This window comes from Pleurodeles waltl, chromosome 12 (assembly GCF_031143425.1).
Source record: "Pleurodeles waltl isolate 20211129_DDA chromosome 12, aPleWal1.hap1.20221129, whole genome shotgun sequence".
Lineage (NCBI taxonomy): Eukaryota > Metazoa > Chordata > Amphibia > Caudata > Salamandridae > Pleurodeles > Pleurodeles waltl.
This window is the reverse complement of record NC_090451.1, coordinates 126,440,160-126,446,159: the sequence shown is the minus strand read 5'-3', so window position 1 is coordinate 126,446,159 and position 6,000 is coordinate 126,440,160. Positions and strand designations below refer to the sequence as shown.

The following is a 6,000-nucleotide window of genomic DNA, read 5'->3' as shown; positions in this document are numbered from 1 at the left end:
AAGAAAAAAACAGCCATTTTCCTCTACGTTTTACTCTGTAACTTTTTTCTGCAATGTCAGATTTTTGAAAGCAATATACCATTACGCCTGCTGGACTCTTCTGGTTGCGGGGATATATAGGGCTTGTAGGTTCATCAAGAACCCTAGGTATCCAGAGAAAATAAATGAGCTGCACCTTGCAGTGGGTTTTCATTCTATACCGGGTATACTGCAATTAATTTGCCGAAGTATATAGAGTGAAAAAAAGGTATCAAGAAAACCTTTCTATTTCCAAAATGGGCACAAGATAAGGAGTGAAGGAGCAGTGGTTATTTGCACATCTCTGAATTCTGGGGTGCCCACACTAGCATGCAAATTAAAGGGCATTTCTCAAATAGACGTCTTTTTTACACACTGTCTTATATTTGGAAGGAAAAAATGTAGATAAAGACAAGGGGCAGTAACTCTTGTTTTGCTATTCTATGTTTCCCCAAGTCTCCCGATAACATTTTTTACCTCACTTGTGTGGGTAGGCCTAGCGCCCGCGACAGGAAGTGCCCCAAAACACAACGTGGACACATCAAATTTTCCCAAAGAAAACCAAAACCTAGGTAAAAGACATTGTCATTTGCAACGCCAATAGCTCTAACTCTCACAAATGTGAGACCTTTCGCATTGCAAATGCTTGTTTTTTTGTGCAGGCAAGTGTGCGTGGAGCCTGCTTTGGTTCTTAAGACCTCAGACCTAAAGCAAAGCTTAGACAGAAACATAGCAATGTGCCCTTTGCACACAGTTAGAGATCCTACTAAATGGAGTCATATATAGGTCTGCACGGCCATTTTGCACAATTTTGTTGTGATATAAAGTTTCGGTAGAGCTCAATGAGAGCTGGTAGTTATGGCCGAGTGGTTAAGGTGATGGGCTTGAAATCCTTTGGGGGTTCCCTGCACGGGTTTGAATCCTGCTGACTACCTCTGTTGTTTATTTTAAACCTGATTTTTAAAATAACTGTGAAGAACACATTTACCAACTTTATTTGGGAAGATAGATAATTTACTTTAAATCTTTATTTAACAGAGGTTCGATTTTATTTTGCAGAGAGAAGAGCGGGTGACCGCGTGGGGAGAACAAATGATTTGTTAAACCTTCCATTTGAAGGTGATCTAAGCAGAATGAAGCAAAACAACAGCAGCGCCAATCAGCCGATTTCTTGGAGTCCACGGTTTAGGAGTTTACTTAGAAGGAGACTGTAAAAGAGTTTTAAAATTAGGGACCTATTGGTAGAGTCACTGCTTATGCAAATTGAAGGGTCAGAAGGGAGATGCGTCATTAAGATCTGTAAAAATCCATCTCTGGCAGCGGTGGGATTTGAACCCACGCCTCCAAAGAGACTGGAGCCTTAATCCAGCGCCTTAGACCGCTCGGCCACGCTACCTGTTGCTCTCAGTGTGTCTGTGCACTTCATGAGCACCGTAAACCTGAGTCTCCTCACTTAGTGTGGAAAGTCGAGTTGATAAACCATTTCATGGACATGATTACAATGTCGGGAGGGTGATGTGGTAATTGAAGGTTATCTCTCTTACTCAGTCACTGCACAAGTCTTCTCCCACCTGCTCGGACCTAGTGCAATCACCTTAAAAGACAACACTCTCCGAGCAATGACTTCCAACCAAGGTATAAGCACCTGCTCTACATAGGCAATGTGACTCCATCATTTTCTAATGAAACAAGTGTTCATACCGGTGGGCTCATTTCTTTGGGTGGGATCTAATGAATGAGCAGTTCATTCAAAAATAACCGAGGAGTTGCACGTATTCATGACATCAGCCCTATTGCCGCACCCAGTCTCCCCAACATACTGTTTAGCTTTCCAGTGACGTCATGTCTTGTGTGGCCTATTCACATTCCGCTGTTAATATTTTTTAGCCAATAGAATTTCACAGGCTCCCGTCTTTGAGCTCACATTGAAAAGGCACAAGTCCCAAAATGCAACCGGGTGCTGTTTAAAACTCCAGCACTGGTGGGCGGTGCCCCAGGTGACATGGGGCCCACCTGGATGCTCTGACTGCCTTTCACGTGACAGTCACAGACACACACAGGACAGAGGTTCAAAAGCTATTCTGAAAGAAGTAAGGACAACAGGCCCACGTGAAACTAAACTTTTTAAATAGATGATTTTTGTTTCTATTGACCGGGTTCTCACTCGTTCTGCGCGCCAAGTCAAATGTAAATGAGCCTCGCAATAAAAATGCACAGAGGATGGTAAAATTCACTTCACTCTGCGCTCGTTGATGCTGAGAGCATGGTTGTCAGCCCGCACGCTTGTTATTTTGATGTGGAATTACTTGATTGCTTTGTGATAATTTTCATTACTCCGAATTGCAAGTTCCCCTACCCCAGTAATAATGTTTGAGGTATTGCTTCCCTACCACACCAACAAGGCCACCCTCTGACCAAGTCCTTTGCCTCTCTTCAGAACTACCATAAGCCCCTCCATGCACTAGGAACTTTTTGCTTGACGACCATCTAGGCGTCCTTGGAATATTGATATTTAGAAGTAACAATGTTTGTTTATTTTAACTAACTGACCTTTTTAGGGTCTCGCTTGATAGACTCTGTAGTATTCAGTAAAGGGCTTGGAGCCCGCATGTCTCTCACCATTTTTTTATTTATGTGGCACTCTTCTTTACAGTTTCCTAATTCATCAAGGCATGTCTTGCATCATTTCCGTTCCTCTCTGTAGAGCAGCGACCAAGCGTTGATTGATTCAGCTTAATCAGTGCCTGACCGCTGCTCCCCACCTGATCAAGGTACTATTTTTTCCTTTTACCTTCTAGTGCCCTGCAAACAGAAGGCTTGTGACTGGCAAAAACATGCCCAGCAGGACAACCAAAACTGTTAAGTTTTAAATTTAAATCGAACTTTCTTTTATTTTGCCAAATCGTCTTTTCCCACGTTCCACGCATGTTTTCTTTTGCTTTTGTTCGTGGGCACTCTTCTCAAAAGATGACGATTAGCTTGTTTAAAATATTGCAAATCAACAGTGTTTCTTTATTATGTGTAAATTCTGAAATTAATCTTTAACACATAATCCTGCGGTACACTTCAATCCATCCCACTCCAATCTTCCCCACTACAATCCACCCCATCCAGACCACTTCACCCACACTAATCCACCTCACTCCAGTCCAAATCACTCACCCGAATCCAATCCATTCTAACTCATCCTATTCCAATCCTCTCCACCCACCCCAAGCAAATCTGTCTCACTCCAATGTGCCCCACTATAATAAAAAACAATCTGCACCACTCCAAAACAATCTGTCCCACTTCGATCCAAAACAATCTGCCCCACTCCACTTCAAAACAATCTCCCCTACTCCAATTCAAAACAATCTACCCCACTGCAATCTGCTGCACTCCAATCAAAAACAAACTACCACACTGCAATCCAAAACAATCTGCCATACTGCAATCGAAAACAATCTGTCCCACCCAAGGCAGTGGTGGCTGGTGCACTTTGAAAGGAGTTGGTGGGAGGGAAAAATAGTTCATCTGAAGCTAAGTGAAGAAATTGGAATAAAATAGTGCATTTTAACCCCTTCGCTGCCAGCCTTTTCCCCCTCAGGTGCCAGGCATTTTTTTGGCTATTTGGGGCAGGGCGCGCTTAGGCCCTCATAGATTTTTGTCCACATAAGCTATCCACGCCAAATTTGCGTCCTTTTTTTCCAACATCCTAGGGATTCTAGAGGTACCCAGACTTTGTGGGTTCCCCTGAAGGAGACCAAGAAATTAGCCAAAATACGGTAAACATTTTGTTTTAAAAAAGAAAAAAATGGAAAAAAGGGCTGGAGAAGAAGGCTTGTGGTTTTTGTCCCTGAAATTGGCATCAACAAAGGGTTTGCACTGCTAAAATCACCAGCTTCCCAGCTTTCAGGGACAGGCAGACTTGAATCAGAAAACCCAATTTTTCAACACAATTTTGGCATTTTACTGGGACATACCCCATTTTTACGATTTTGTGTGCTTTTAGCCTCCTTCCAGTCAGTGACAGAAATGGGTGTGAAACCAATGCTGGGTCCCAGTAACCTAAACATTTTTGAAAAGAAGACAACATTCTGAATTCAGCAATGGGTAACTTGTGTAGATCTTACAAGTGTTTCCTACAGAAAATAACAACTGAAATAAAAAAAAAATATTGAAATTGAGAAGAAAAAAACAGCCATTTTCCTCTACGTTTTACTCTGTAACTTTTTTCTGCAATGTCAGATTTTTGAAAGCAATATACCATTACGCCTGCTGGACTCTTCTGGTTGCGGGGATATATAGGGCTTGTAGGTTCATCAAGAACCCTAGGTATCCAGAGAAAATAAATGAGCTGCACCTTGCAGTGGGTTTTCATTCTATACCGGGTATACTGCAATTAATTTGCCGAAGTATATAGAGTGAAAAAAAGGTATCAAGAAAACCTTTCTATTTCCAAAATGGGCACAAGATAAGGAGTGAAGGAGCAGTGGTTATTTGCACATCTCTGAATTCTGGGGTGCCCACACTAGCATGCAAATTAAAGGGCATTTCTCAAATAGACGTCTTTTTTACACACTGTCTTATATTTGGAAGGAAAAAATGTAGATAAAGACAAGGGGCAGTAACTCTTGTTTTGCTATTCTATGTTTCCCCAAGTCTCCCGATAACATTTTTTACCTCACTTGTGTGGGTAGGCCTAGCGCCCGCGACAGGAAGTGCCCCAAAACACAACGTGGACACATCAAATTTTCCCAAAGAAAACCAAAACCTAGGTAAAAGACATTGTCATTTGCAACGCCAATAGCTCTAACTCTCACAAATGTGAGACCTTTCGCATTGCAAATGCTTGTTTTTTTGTGCAGGCAAGTGTGCGTGGAGCCTGCTTTGGTTCTTAAGACCTCAGACCTAAAGCAAAGCTTAGACAGAAACATAGCAATGTGCCCTTTGCACACAGTTAGAGATCCTACTAAATGGAGTCATATATAGGTCTGCACGGCCATTTTGCACAATTTTGTTGTGATATAAAGTTTCGGTAGAGCTCAATGAGAGCTGGTAGTTATGGCCGAGTGGTTAAGGTGATGGGCTTGAAATCCTTTGGGGGTTCCCTGCACGGGTTTGAATCCTGCTGACTACCTCTGTTGTTTATTTTAAACCTGATTTTTAAAATAACTGTGAAGAACACATTTACCAACTTTATTTGGGAAGATAGATAATTTACTTTAAATCTTTATTTAACAGAGGTTCGATTTTATTTTGCAGAGAGAAGAGCGGGTGACCGCGTGGGGAGAACAAATGATTTGTTAAACCTTCCATTTGAAGGTGATCTAAGCAGAATGAAGCAAAACAACAGCAGCGCCAATCAGCCGATTTCTTGGAGTCCACGGTTTAGGAGTTTACTTAGAAGGAGACTGTAAAAGAGTTTTAAAATTAGGGACCTATTGGTAGAGTCACTGCTTATGCAAATTGAAGGGTCAGAAGGGAGATGCGTCATTAAGATCTGTAAAAATCCATCTCTGGCAGCGGTGGGATTTGAACCCACGCCTCCAAAGAGACTGGAGCCTTAATCCAGCGCCTTAGACCGCTCGGCCACGCTACCTGTTGCTCTCAGTGTGTCTGTGCACTTCATGAGCACCGTAACCCTGAGTCTCCTCACTTAGTGTGGAAAGTCGAGTTGATAAACCATTTCATGGACATGATTACAATGTCGGGAGGGTGATGTGGTAATTGAAGGTTATCTCTCTTACTCAGTCACTGCACAAGTCTTCTCCCACCTGCTCGGACCTAGTGCAATCACCTTAAAAGACAACACTCTCCGAGCAATGACTTCCAACCAAGGTATAAGCACCTGCTCTACATAGGCAATGTGACTCCATCATTTTCTAATGAAACAAGTGTTCATACTGGTGGGCTCATTTCTTTGGGTGGGATCTAATGAATGAGCAGTTCATTCAAAAATAACCGAGGAGTTGCACGTATTCATGACATCAGCCCTAT

The 6,000-nt window shown here is 42.3% G+C and overlaps 2 non-coding genes across 2 annotated transcripts; both read right to left on the bottom strand.

The window, feature by feature from the left end:
* Positions 1 to 1,332: 1,332 nt before the first annotated feature.
* TRNAL-AAG (transfer RNA leucine (anticodon AAG)) lies at positions 1,333 to 1,414 on the bottom strand. Its single transcript has one exon. It is a non-coding gene; the product is annotated as a tRNA-Leu (tRNA).
* Positions 1,415 to 5,520: 4,106 nt separating this feature from the next.
* TRNAL-AAG (transfer RNA leucine (anticodon AAG)) lies at positions 5,521 to 5,602 on the bottom strand. The gene has a single exon. It is a non-coding gene; the product is annotated as a tRNA-Leu (tRNA).
* Positions 5,603 to 6,000: the final 398 nt, after the last annotated feature.